This window comes from Peromyscus leucopus, chromosome 8b (genome assembly GCF_004664715.2).
Source record: "Peromyscus leucopus breed LL Stock chromosome 8b, UCI_PerLeu_2.1, whole genome shotgun sequence".
Classification (NCBI taxonomy): domain Eukaryota; kingdom Metazoa; phylum Chordata; class Mammalia; order Rodentia; family Cricetidae; genus Peromyscus; species Peromyscus leucopus.
The window spans coordinates 13214718-13229831 of record NC_051086.1 but is presented as its reverse complement, the minus strand read 5'-3'; the positions used below and the strand labels follow the sequence as shown (position 1 = coordinate 13229831).

Sequence of the window (15114 nt, the reverse complement as noted above, 5' to 3'; positions counted from 1 at the left end):
TCAAACATAGACTGGCGAAAGGCTCAAAGAGCCCCATCCCTCCCTGCTGAACTAGTGGATATTTCTGAATTCTGGGAATGGATACTCATTGTCTTGAGTTACATAACTGTAGATGAACCCACTGGGATGAAATACATGTAGAGTTCTAACACCATGGTCAAACACATAGATGACCTTGGAGGCCATCAATATAACTAGGAGGTTAAAAAAAAAAAAACTGAGAAGACAGACATATAATCCAGTCACTTGTATGGTATGAAGAAGATAGCAGAGGGTGCAGAATGAGAGTAAATGAAACACATGCACACATGTGAAATTATCAAAGAACAAATATATTAAAAATAAAAACTGGCATTTAAAAATGACATATATTACACACATTCATTGAGCTACATAAATGCACATTAAGTTGAAACTCTTTAAAAGTAGGTTTATACAAATTAAATACGTTAGTTAAGACATTTCTGTAAGATTCCCGATGGCATCCAAGGGAAGAGTAGATTTCTTTTGTTCATTGCTTATATTCTCCAATCTGTTTGTGATTTGCACATTCAGTTACCTTCTGTTTAACAAAACAAAAACAAGATGAGGGTTTTCTTATTGTTGTGGAATTGAGTCCATTATGCTATGTCTTCCCCTTCCTGTACTCTCTTTTCAATAGGTGGTTGCCAGTGTTTTGACTTGGCTATCACAATAGTTCCTCTGTTCTCTAGTTGGAAACTGTCTTAGGTTTTTATTTATTTATTTATTTATTTATTTATTTATTTATTTATTTATTTATTTGCTCTGATGAGACACCAAGGTAACGGGAAATATTTAATTGGTTCTGGCTTACAGTTCAAATGTTCAGTCCATTATTTTCATGGTGGGAAAGATGGTGGTATGCAGTGAAACATGGTGCTGGAGAGGTAGCTAAGAATTCCACATCTGGGTCAGCAGGAACCAGGAAGAGCAAGCAACAATGGGCCTGGCTTGAGCATTTGAGACTTCAAAGCCTATCCATAGTGACAAACTTCTCCAACAAGATGACACCCATTCCAACAAGGCCACATCTCCTAATAGTGCCACTCCCTATGGGCCTATGGGGGCCATTTTCATTCAGACTACAAGATGTGTTAGACTTCTGGGCATTGTACACCCTTGCCAAGTTGAGAGAATAGAGAGCTTCCAGCATAGTTAAGAGCATCCACTTACCATCACATTCCTGCCATTCTGTAGAAGCTTTATGCTTAGGTGTTGATATTGTGCCCAGCAGCCCTATATATCCAAGAAAGCATAAATCACAGCTCTCTGCTTTGTCTGTAACTACATAGGGTGATCTCTCCATGAAAATGCATTCACTGACATTGTTCACCTGCTTGCTCCCCTCAAACCCATCAGTCCCTTCTCAAACAAAAAGACAGCAACATCCTTGGTCACAGAGATGCTCAAAAGTTACTCTCAAAATGTCCTTGCCCACAGTAAGACTCAATGCTTTTCTTTTATTTCCCTTTCACATGCCTTGAGTCTATCTTGGCCTCTCCATCCTGTTTCCATGTTCTGTAAGTTGACTGCTAGAATAAGAAGCTTCTGTTTTATATTCCTGAGCACACTACATCTGAAGTAAGTACAAGGTGACTTTGCTGTAACTCAGCAGGTTTTTCTAAAATGTCCCCCTTTTCTCCCTTTCTAGGTCCTAAGAACACTGTCATTATAGATTAAAAGGTGAATATACTTAGATAAGAAAAGAGGAGACATGGACTCTGCAGAAGTTTAAGCAACCCTGGACTGCAGGACGTCATTGTCTTGGTTCCAAACATCAGAAAAGGTGTTCTTTGTCACAGGTAGGTCCATGAACTCATATTTAAGATTTTTTTATACACAGATCCTTCATAAAAAATGTTTTTTTTTTTTGTTTGTTTTTTTTTCGGTTTTTCGAGACAGGGTTTCTTTGTGTAGCTTTGCGCCTTTCCTGGAACTCGCTTTGGAGACCAGGCTGGCTCGAACTCACAGAGATCCGCCTGCCTCTGCCTCCCAAGTGCTGGGATTAAAGGCGTGTGCCACCACTGCCCGGCAAAATGTTGTATTTTTTGCTCATCTCTGAAATGTAAAACCATGCTTAACTTCATTTCAAGGTGAGAATTTACTCATAGCCCTCATAATCAAAAATAATTTATTGGTATAAAGTGAATTCTTTTTTTTTTGGATTTTTGAGACAGGATTTTTCTGTAGTTTTGGAGCCTGTCCTGGACTAGCTCTGTAGACCAGGCTGGCCTCAAACTCACAGAGATCCACCTGCCTCTTCCTACCGAGTGCTGGGATTAAAGGTGTGTGCCACCACCGGCCCGGCATAAAGTGAGTTCTTATTGTGGCTATCTTCTGCAGGAATTCCACAGGTGATTTCTTATCATTTCTGGTTCTAAAGAAAGTCCTCTTTAAATGGTGCACTGTGATTCTCCCCACTGATTCAACTGTATACCTCTAGCCACTGAACCTCTCTGGATGTTAAAATTCTGATTTTCTATAAAGAGGTGGAGGAGTTCTTTTATGGAAGGGAAAGTAGATATATTTAAACCTATGCAAAATAGATAGCAACAATTGTTATTTACTCCTGACCTATCATTTCCTTAATGGAGACAAACTCACTCTCATCGAAGGTTAGGTAGATCGTATTTTGTGTTCAAGCTTGCAGAAAAACCTTCATTCTGGAATAACTGAGATTATCCATGTAAGGGACGTAAACATTTAACGATTGTAATTTTTATGCTATTCTATTGTTCCTCTTCTTGGTTATTTCCTGACAACCAAGTTGTCAGAAGTTATAGTGATATGATCTTAAAACGAAATGAAACTTAGAGTCTATTGAAGGAGAAAGTAAGCCTTCAGGATGTACAAGAATCCCTAAGGAAGTAGAAGGACAAATACTATTCAAGCCTTTATTACATGCAAGACAACTGAAAATTTTTTACAGGATAAATTAAGGAAGATGATCAATTTTGTGCAGGCTCACCATGTCAAGTCATTGAGCTCAAGACTGAAATATTTGCATAGCATTTGTATATTCAACCATGGCATAGCATATACATTTGCAACATGGAGAATTTTCAGTATTACTAGTATTCTGTGGCAAAAATTTTTATAGAGATACAACACAGAGAGCGAGAGAGCGAGAGAGCGAGAGCGAGAGTGAGAGCGAGAGCGAGAATCTGACGGGGGGGTGCTTTTACTCACCTTGGGTGGAGAATTGACAATAGATAGTGAAGGGTAAATGGTTACTAATGAAAAAAGAAATGACAATAAGACAAATGCATTACTGAAGCACAACCTAGCATGCATGGCAGCTCATCAAAGCAGAAAACCTGGAGCATACTGCACAGCCTGCAGGCAGCTCAGCAGGCTGAAGAGTGTTCATTCCCCAGCCTCTGCTGGTCTTTGTTTCTTTCAGGCAGTCAGGCTGGTCTCCACTTCTTCCTGGGGTTGGGTTTGTCTGATAATCTTCCTATTAAATGTGTCTTGCCTTTGCCTCTTTCCCGCAACTGGACATGTCTGAGAGAAAACATTATCACTCTTTATTTTTTGCTCTTGGGGAGAGAGGGACCTAGTGAATCTAGTCAATTTCAGGGACTTCCTGAAGCTGCTTTGACTTATTTACTTCCTGCTTTAGTAAGCTTTTCTGCTGGATGAAATGTTTCCATCTCAGAGGAAACTGGTATAAAACAGAAACATGGAAATTTTCACTTTAAATTTTAGGCCATAGAATATGCGCTATCACCTTAAAAGTGAGTGTATAACCTTCACTGTCTTTCATTTTGGCTTCACTTTGGCTCATTCTATAGGGCGAAGATCTAGAAAAATATATCGCTACATATTATAAGAAATATAATTTATGCATTGATGAGCTATTCCTCAGCATGAGTTAACTATCTTTCAGCATTCTTTGTCTTTTCAGTTTTACTTCTTAAAGGATTTTATGTCATTATAGGGATGTTTTGATCCCTCGCCACTTCTCCTCTGTCCGCATTGCATGAGTCACATTAAGGCTTTTCAACTTCATTGCAGAGTCCTCCCACTACTTGATGGTTTTCAACATTTCATGGTCTGAGCTAAAACACTTCATTCTGAAGAAATCTCTCTCTCCCCACCCTTGAACTGAAATTCAGCCCTCACCCAAGTAAACTAATTGAATTCCTTAAATACCACAGCTCTTGTTTCTACCAGTTCATAAAATTTTAGATGCATCCCATTACCTTAATTTTAAAATTGAGGTACATAAAGTTCTTATCTTTGAAACCAGGGATTATAGCTGCATGGCATTAGAACAGACATAGATGAGTGGATCATGAATTAAATTATTGCAATTTTTAAGAAAGTATTTATTTTGTAAATTCATAAATGTGGGTGGATATGGATATTTGTATAATTATGTGTATCGGTACATGCCATTTCAGGTACATGGTGGTTAGAGGACAACTTATGGCCTATTCTCTCCCTGTGGTCCTCAAGATCAAACACAGGTGGGAGCAAGTGGCCTTGTACTCTGAGCCATTTTGTCTGCTCAAATCATTTTATTTCCAATGCATATATATTTTCAGGTGATTGTAATACCCATCCTGTATGTTAATTAGCATTTGCAAAAACAAATTCAAAAGGCTTGTAGTTCTCAAGGCTCTGCAGAGGTGTAAAGGCAAGAGATGCAACATAGAAACCATTGGTGGGCTTGGATTCCGTGTGGGATTCCTCGTTAGAAAGCAACTCTTCTCTAAAAGAAATCCTTCCATCTAGTAAAAAGAAAACAAACATGTAGTATTATAGCACAGACTTGAAAGTTTCCAGACTAGTTTGGGTTGATTAAATGAGTAACAATAGTCCTTTAAAAAAATTCAAAGGGGAAACTTTCTTGGTGGTTCTCTCACCTGAAGGAAAAAAAAAGCTGCCTACCTGCACAGTTTCATCCCTGGCTTCAGGGCATTATAGTTTATTTTAGCCAATTAAAATAACAATTACTGCAGGAGATGCTTGCTGGAGCAGCCTTCTACAGCTTGACTCCCCACTTTTCCTGGGTTCATTAAAGCCCCACAACTCCAGATTTTCATATTGCAATGCATACTTTGCTTCTTCAAACAATCATGTCCAGTAATTTGGGAAAACATATTCAATTCACCCCTCCTTCTTCAAAATTTATTCTCCTGAAAGTTTCATGGATGCCATTTCCACATATCATATTACTGCTTTTTTATTTTTATAAAAATTAGTTGGAAATTGTTTATCCCAACCAAATTATTATTATCCAGGATCCAATTGCTTGCTTCAGTCTGACATAGGGACTAAAGGTTGTGCTGTGGTAAGTGTGTTTAACTGTTCCCATAATGGATTCCTAGTGTCAGCAGATTCGTTGCTGACAGCAAAATGATGAGTCCCAGCAACCTAACTTGACATATGAAAAATTTCAGTGATATTTTTAACGTATCTTTTGCATTTAAATTACTATGTTTTTTCAAAGAGAAAAAAATGTTCACTTGCTAGGTTGTTTGCATTGTCAAATAAACATGTATTAGGATGTTCAATCTAGTAATTAGGTACATTTCTCTGTTTCTGACACTGCTGGAAATAAGTCTGAATGAAGACTCACGAGACAAAATCTTTCTTTTTGAATAATCTTCTCAAAAACCTGACCTCCCATTGGAAAACTAGTGTTTGTGTCTGATCCTAAGAAGCAAGTGTTTGGTCATTCTGCTTAAATGTATTCACAATAAAAAATTCTTCTTAGTGGTATGTACGTTGCATCCCCTGATATTTTTCTGTTTTTGTGTCCTCACCTCATTTATTTGACATTAAATTGATATAAAACTAGTTATGATGACACATACACTGTGTCATGTGATCAACACCATGGCCAAAAGAAACTTAGGAAAGAAAGGATTTCTTGGGCTACCCTCCAGGTCACAGAACAGCATTGAGGGGGAGACAGGCAGGTACTCAAGTCTGGAACTGGAGGTAGGAACTGAAGCAATGATGCTCACTGTCTTGCTCCCCAGAGTCGCTCATCCCACTTTCGTATGCAATCCAGGACCACCTGCTGGGGGTGGCATGTCCACACAGAGCTGGGTCTTCCTACATAAGTCACCAATCAAGAAAATGACACATAGATTTTACTCTATGCCAAAATTATGGAAGTGGTTTCTCAGCTGAGGTTCTCACTTCTCAAATGGCTCACCTGTTTCAATTTGACAAAAAACTAAGCAATATACCATGTGATCAGAGTTCAAATGCAAAACAAAACAAAACAGACAAAGGTATAAAACTTATATTTGTAGTTCTATCTTCTTGAGAACCTTGGTATATAGAAACTATTAGAGCATACTTGTTTTGCCTAGAGTCCAAATGAAGGAAGGTAGAAATAAAGCATGTTTCAATGAGGTATCATAGTTTACAGTAACACACAAATGTGCTCACATGAGGAAGTTCCTAGCAAACACAGATTTTAAAAATGCCTCTTATTTATTCTACGTTTTAAAAACTTGTATTTAGAACACTTTATCACACATTTTATGTAATTTGTGTGTGTTTGTGGTTTTGTTCTCTCCTTCTTCCATGTGTTTTCCAGGTCCTCAGGCTTGGTTAAAAGTTCCTTTATCCACTAAGTGACCCAGCAGACCCCAGATATTGTTTTACGTAGTTAGACATCATAACTGATTAAAGTATATATTCTTTTTATTAGATTGTTATAATCTTACAATGGGTATGGTTTTCTTTGCATATAGGATCATTTTATTTATTATTTATTTATTGTGAGCCTGTTTGTGGTGTTTGAAACTGGGGCTTAAAGAATATAATAAAGTGCCAACTGAGCACTCATCAAATTCAACTGTTTTAGAACTTCGTTCTTTTCGCTGCCTAATTCTTATACTGTTTCACTTTCTAGCCCCCTGCTCTTGATACCTTCCCCTTTAAAAAATACTAGCATAATTGACTGCACTGCATTCAAACCAGGCAAATACTGTAGCTGACTCCATTTTACCAAAATGACAGCAACTAAAAAAGTGAATTTATCTTTCATTTGTGAAGAGGAGGGTAGATCAGGAGAATAGTGGCTTTGTTCTTGGAAGGATGGGAGTGGATGGAACGTCAGTCTGAGGATTCAAATATTATACAGAAGGATGGTTTGTCAAGATCTAGAGGGGACAAAGAATGGCTCATGAAGAAGGGACAAGGAAGATTAGGAAGGTGGAAGAGAAGCAGGAACAAAAGCAGAAAGAAGGAGTGACAGAGACTGTGAAACAACAATCAAAACAGACCGCTTGCTACGTTAGGCGTTAACACACCTCCTCCATGCATGTCTTTATGAAGCCGTCAGTTATAAAAATTACTCCACAGTCCTATTGGCAGAGGAATTGAAATTTGTATTATTAGTTTGGTTATAAATGCACACCGAGATAGAGGAAAAACCAGGTGGAGAGCAGGGCAATAATTTTATTATACTAATTGACTTCCTGGAGATGACCTCTGCTTGCAGCCTACAGCTGTAGATTTCACTTCAGTTGAGGAGCCAAGGGACATAAATTTGTAATATATGAAAATGCCTTCAGAATTAATACAACAGGTTTTCTTTTTTAACCTTTCATTTCAGTGAAGTATACAGTTTTGTGAATTTTGAAACTGCTTTCCTTGTAATTTTGAAAAAAAGAAATGCTTTTTGTGAGATCATGGTCAATTATACATGTAAGGTAAAAGAAGAAATATAACAATGATAATTAGTGGTTATACTTACTATGCCTTGAAATTTGTTTTCATATCAGACAATCAAAGAGCAATAGGAAATTTAAATATGTTAAAACACATTTAATAACATACAATACTTTGAATATCTTCCTCAGTTGTGGTAAAGGTCCTTTGCAGTATTTTATATGAGCAATTTCTCTGTTATTTATTAAAGCTAAATGGGTGCCATTAAATGTGACTGTGAAAACACTTGAGGATAAAGCCATAAACACACACAGTTTTGTTATATAGTCCAAGAATAGGCTGCCAAGAACTGCATAGCACCCCTTTATAAAAATTAGATCCTTAGACTTACTCTGGCTTTATTCTTTGGGAATTAGAATTTGCAAATATAGAGTCTAGGGACTTAAAATCATATACAATAATGTTTGACCAGCAGCCTGCACCTGGAACAATTCCAGGTGGTTTTAGACAGCTATCGAGGAGATAATTTACAACATTGTCTTTTATCATAGCCTGGAAATACTGTCATTTAATACTGTTTCTGGGTCTAGAGAAAATCTCTTACATTATTTTGCCTTCACTGGGGAGGATTCTACCCTGGCACAGGACTAGCCACTAAAATGGAATAACAGCAACATCAAAGGAAGTAAACCAAACAAAGACAGTCTTACTGGTCTGTAAATAATCACTCATTGGACACTCATTAAGTGACTAAAAACCACATAGCAGTGTTTTAGCACTGTGTTTTCAGTAGTGAGGGTAAAATGACTGACATTCTCCACCACTCCATTAAAAATAAAGCTTGAAGGTAATTCATTCAATAAACACCTGCAGAGTCCTTAATTTTTCCGATACTTGGGTCTAAAATATTGTTTTCATTGATTCTTCTGCAAAATACACTCAGTAATCTTTTCTGAAGTAAGGGACTCAAGAGACTCTTAATGTCTTGGGAAAATGGAATGAAAACATAATTTTTAAGTTATTTGGTAATTTAGGGAATGCTTACCTACAAATTATGTAAAACAATTGGTTACTCACTTTATTCTCAATTATGTAAGACTTAAGCAAGACTTGGCAGCAGCTGTTTATAAACTGAATTTCCCAAGTATTTTCAGTTTTGTAGCCTCCATTCACTACCATGCAAAGTGGTGTTTTTAAATTTATAAATATCCATGCTTATACTTCTAATACCAGTGAGTATTTATAAAACATCAAAAACACAAATGTTGGCATGGCAATTATCTATAAAAAACTATTGTCTATGGTGCAGACCTTATGACCATGTTGCTTTTCTATTAGGAAATGTGGCTTCAAAGTATTTGTAGACTCCCTCTTTTATTTATTAAAATTAAAATATTTTTACTATAATCTATTAAAAGTCTTTTTGATACTTATTGTAAATGGTGCTTAATGTTACCAAGAATAATCTATATAAGGTTCCAGGGTCTTTACACCAAATACTAGAAAGAAATCAGCTCAATATTTTGCACTTTTATGTGATGCTAAATATGCCAGGAAACAGGAGTAATAGTAGAGTATTACGAAAGAGAATGAACTTTTCCTAAAGTACAACAAACCAAATCAACCAAATCTATAAGAACTGCATGGGAAAGCATTGTGAAGAAATAATAAGCTATGACTTATCTGAACTTTTAAGGACCAAGTGTTAGTATCACAGAATTTAATCATCTTAATATTTTATCAATTTACTTCACACTTTAAAAATATTCATATGTAAATGTTGATATATGTTTAGGTTAATTATAGAAAGCATGTTGAGTTGAAATTAAAGTAAAATATTTAAAGACATAGTGAAAAATATGTAACAGACAGTTAAGAATTAAGTGGGAACTTTGTAATAGAATTTTATATAAAGTGTTCACAATAGCTTTTTTTAGAAAGACATAAAATACCTTAACTAAGTCTCCAAACTTTAGGACAGCATTTTCTATAAGAATAACTAGCTTATTTATTTTTGTCTACTTTCCAGCCAATGATAATGTGGGTCTTTAAGTTTTATCCTGTTTTGAAGACTTTAACTACTATTATCTCCTAGTGTTAAATTTAAAAAAAAAATGGCATTCTTTAAAAGGCAATGTAGCTCAGTTCAATGATTATCAAAATGGTTGTAGAGCTACTGGAACAGGGTTCTATATAAAGAGACTGAATCTGTCAAGCAAACAGGAAAACTAATATCTGAAGAGCAGGAGTAGGGGAGGCAATGTACAGGGAATGGAAACCTGCTCAGAGAGCAACGCAATTCTTTTTAACACGACATGACAGGATTCCTGCTCAGAGAGGCCAGAGTGGTCCAGATGAGCTAGAAGATGGCAGGACTGAAAAGGTTGTTCAAATATCAAGGGCAGTAAGAAATGGAAGGTAGAGAATTCCACTCAACAGCCTCAGGATATTTGTTAAAACTGCTTTGCAAACAAGGAGTCCATGGACTGGATCTGATTTTTAAAAGAGCTTAGAGTTTGGCTAAGGGAAGACTCTTAGCTAATGCTATGCAAATGTTGGTGCTGTGGATGAACTACCAGAGCATTGTTGAACATCTGTGCCTTCCAGAGGTGCCAGGGATGAGCAGACACTAACATAAGCAGTTCTTCTGACACCAACAGGAAAGCATCAAGTTTCTTCACCATCCAGCCTAGGAAATGTCAGTGCCGTCTGTCAGTCTTCCACATCATCATGGCAATTTTCCTCTGAACCATAACTCTTACCACATTTACCTGTGTATGGTCAAGTGCCTTGATCACACTGTGGAACTAAGCAGCAAATATTGAAATGGGTCTTCTTCAATGAGATTGACACAGCTTCGGCAATTCATCTCCTTTGTATAGACATTCTAAACTTGCATGATCAGCGCCTCCATAACCACACTTGGTTTGACAGAATTGCTATAAACTGAAGAAATCTATACCCTGCAAAGAAAAGAACACTAAAAAGAATGAAATATGTTTAATGGCTCCACTAAGATTTATAAAATCCTTGAGAAAAGAAATGTCCAAACTCTTGTTTTCCCAGCAACAGGAACAGCACAGTAGACCTGCGTAAATTTTGGTGGTTTAATAACCGACTTAATCATCAATAATTGAGTTTTTATAATTAGGAGTAGGAGACATAGAATCAAAGCCTTCTTGAAGCCACTCAGATACATTAAATGTCAATGCACTCGGATAGTGAAGGGTATCATAAAGGGGCTGGTAAAACAGACAGCAGCATTTCCTCCTTGGGGAAGTAACAAGCACTTAAGTAAAACAGCCAAAAACCTGTGAGATTTGTAAGCTTTTTCAAAAGAAACTCAAACATCAAAAATGCTATTTCTTGGTACTCCTCAAATATTAGCACAATATTCCAAACTTTTAAGAAAATTTGCCAAGAAAATTTCCTGCTTGGCCTGTCACATGATCACCTGTGTATGACCTTAGCGTTCCATTTTCAAATCTCCCAATATTGTTTGTGGTAGAATTTTCTTCTCTGTTAGGATAAGGAAGTTTGTAAGTTAACACTGAGTATTAGCTCCCCCCCCCCCCAATTAGTTACAGACTGAAAAGAAAGCCATAGGAATTCAAAGATTCCAGCTATCCTTTACATTATTGAACCTGCTACTCTATGTAATTAGGGGATGGCATCAATCATTAATTAGAGGAGTAACCCTAAGTGAACAGTGTGAGGTATTTCCATGGGAACACTGCTGGCTTACTCTGAATGACAGCGAATAAGAAGGGCATATAAAAACTGATTTAGTATGCACCTTGGTAAATCTGATTTAGTTAACCAATGTGTGTAAAAACCAAATGATTCACACTTTTAATTCCTGTGTCTAAATCAGTTTCCTCTTTCAACCGTTTCTCCTGAGTCTTTGGTGATGTGTTTGTGTTTGACTGTTCGGGCCGATCTACACTACTCATAGCAGTCAAATGTCCTCCCTACCTCTAACATCAGACACTGAAACAAAAGAGCCCATGTGCAGAGGCCATTGGGACTCACTGGAAAGTGCTGCTGTCCTGTAGAGTGGGTGAAAGTGTCCTGCTGCCTTCTCACATACGGAAACCTTTTGGCTTTTGCCTGTAGACCTGAACAAGACTCTGAAGAGTGAGAGTGAAAACTAAATGCATTTTTATTGTTACTGTTGCTAGGGGAGACAGTTGTTAAGTTGTATAATAGGATGCGGAAGAAGGAATTAATGAAGAAAGAAAACAGGGAACTAGGATGGACTTAACAGTCTGGGACTTTTCTAACAAGCTGTCGTGTGTTTTTTTCCCCCATCTGCTGGGAAATTTGAAATACCACCTTGCTGCTGAAGTGCACAGGGAAGAAAATGCTGCTTGTACACCCCCCCACACACACACCGTTTGCACTTCACCTGATATTTGAGCAGCAATATTTACACCCATTTTTATGACATAATATAAGCACTTTAGATCTTCATATTAAATCCTGAGAAAGCTATACAATGTGGGCAATTGGAGATCATCTGGATGTAGTCAGGGAAAGGAGAATGAATTTTGATAAAATTTGTGAACATAAGAGCTTGAAAAACACAAGCAAATTCCCTCTCCTTGGCTAGATTAATGCCTTTATTTTAATGAGGAATGTAGTCTGACAAAGGATTTTATCCTCATTACAAGTAGCTAAGTTTATTTTGTGCCAGACATGATGCCAAGGTCTTAATGCACATGATCTGATCTATTCTTCCTGGAAAAAAGAAACTATTTTCCATATTTGTAGTTTCCCAGGAGTATTAAGTGGAAAAGTATCACCCAGATAACAGCCATCATTAACTGTTATAAATAATAACAACAGAGCAATAGTAGCAACCATGTGCATTCCAACTCTCATGACACAGGAACTACTCTAAGAATTTTATATATGCCTATCTAATTTTATCTAATCATCATAGTAGCCTTAGAGTTGGTATTTATATTTGATGGGAAAGAATAATCACAGAAATACTAATCAGATGTCTTACATCTCCCCGATACTTTATGCTTATGAGATATAAACCAAAAATAAAACAAGTCCTTCGAAGACAAAAAAGGCCACATAACATATTACATTTACAAGCTATGAAATAACATCTACCTAACACCAACTAATATTTGCTATGAGAAATTATTATTTCCTTTTCACACCCGAATCACATTTTTTTTTTATCAGTAGTTTTTGCTTTGTAGAATGTAGACCCTGGAAATAGTTACTCAGGCTTCATTTCCTGGCTGTAATATCAAAATTTGCTCTACTGTCATCAACTAGAACAATTTATAAGTCAAGTTACCTTTACAACTAATTCCCACAGATTCTTTGCCTAATTGATGTTTTGTCTTATAGGTGTTATCCTTATAGCTCGTCTGTTAGTATAGCTATAGGTACTAAATTATTCTTGCATTTATGCAAAGATACACAGACACACTATAGAGACAGGGAGAGGGAGAGGGAGGGGGGAGGGGAAGGGGGAGGGGAGGGAGAGAGAGAGGGAGAGGGAGAGGGAGAGAGAGAGAGAGAGAGAGAGAGAGAGAGAGAGAGAGAGAGAGAGAGAGAGAGAGAGAGAAGAATATTGGGTAATTGTTAATGCATCCCAGAAACATTTTGTTGTTTAAAATAAACATGATTAAAAAGCAAGTCAACACCCCTGGAGTATGCAGAGTGAGAAATAAATAATCTAAAATCCACCAACAAAAGTGTAAATTGCAGATCTTGTCATACCTACTCCAATAGCTTGGAGTTTATAGATTCCTTTTCATGAAAATAAATAAGTCAGCCGAAGGCTAGACCTGGAGTGATGAATGTAGCACAGCAAAGGAAATGTGTCCTCTTCTCCTACTTAAAAATAATGATAGGTTCCCCTAGAACCTGCTTAAGTAAGTGACACTCAGAGAAATAGATTGCTATTCTGTGACATATGGTGCACTGGCATTGCAGTTGTATTGTAGAGATTATTACTGGCAGCAAGATTTTATAGTTATTGCCTTGTCAAAGCTGGTGTTTTAATCACTATCATCAGCACTGTCTTCGTGTTTTACCCCATCCCCTACCCAGAAATCCAGACCCGTGTGTCACCCAAAGAGAAGCACGCTTGTGCTGTCCCATTATTTCATTTAGATCTATATTTCAGAGGGATGGTGAAAGATGGCATTACAAGAAGGGGAGGAGTACTCATCCCGGGAGTGGAATTTAAAGACTGTAATTATTGATCCAAGGAGGCTTAAGAATGGTGAAATCATGAAGACTCCCAGAAAGCTGCCTTGGAGATGAGCAATGACTGAGGGTGCAGGTGCTTCCTCTTCTTCCTGAGAGCAATTAGAAGGCCAAATTATTTCCACTGTTACCTAATAAGGCAACAAGTATCACCTGATGAAGTTAATTCCAGGTGCTATTAATGTAAACACAGCACCACTGAAGAGGACCAGCATTGCTCAGAGGTTACAGAGCAAAGCGACACAGAATATAAACCACCCATAACTTTAAAATTCCCCAGACAAGGGAAACATAGAAGTGTGTTAAGCATCACCTGTCATTGGACTTTTAGTCATGTTTATTTTATTAACAAAAAATAAAATCAATTAGCCATTTTCATAGGAACCAGAACCCCTTGCCATATTCCCACAATTTCTTAAATTCATTCAGATGCTTGTCTAATCTATATTTTTATTTGTTTTCTTTGGAAGAAAATGACACTATTTCCTCCAACCTTTTCCTGCCTCCCAATTGAAATATGTCTGGTTGAGAGGTTTGATGGTAAAAGTAACAGCTGTGGGCTCTTTTCCCCTCTGTTTGCTGCAATTGACCTCTTTCCCAGCACATTAGATTCAGACTCAAACTTAAATTGCAAGGTGTTGTGAATAACCTGTGCGTCACTTCGGGCTTTGCTGGTTAGAGCTGTACTTTCCCAGCATCTCAGCACATCGCACCTCCTAAAAAGCCCAGAGAGACAAATTTCTCATTTGTGGAGCGCAGCAGGTCAGCCCTTTCCATATGCTCAAGATTTGTGGCTCATGTCATAGGCAGACTATTCTCATCCTTCAAGTCCTAACAGTTCAGGAGCCTTAAATCCCTCTGAACCCAGATTAAATGGGTTCTGGAGAACACACCACAGTGTTTGTGAGCCTGTATTTTCCCGAAGTACAGTTCATCTGGAGCCCTGCTAGAGAATCACTTGATGATCTGAAGTACCAACTTTTGGTCTATTTATCACCAAACATGGTGTGTGGGGGTGGTTATGGATATATGCATATGTATGTATAATTTAGATGCATATTTGTATCATTTTACTCTCTTGGCAAGCACAATTCAAGACCAGGCTTTCTCAGCCAAAATAAGATTCCTGATATAAGTATAATGCCACATCTCTTTCTTGCCAAGTATGGGGAAACAGAGATGATATCTCTATACTGAGCTAAATCTGCAAAC

The 15114-nt window shown here is 37.3% G+C and overlaps 1 long non-coding RNA gene across 1 annotated transcript in view; it reads left to right on the top strand.

Moving 5' to 3' along the window:
- The window catches only part of LOC114689861, a 551953-nt gene that overhangs the window by 307819 nt on the left and 229020 nt on the right, over positions 1–15114 (top strand). Inside the window, exon 2 of the long non-coding RNA XR_003733983.2 lies at positions 1673–1823. This is a non-coding gene — a long non-coding RNA (uncharacterized LOC114689861). The remainder of the gene's footprint in view (positions 1–1672; positions 1824–15114) is intronic.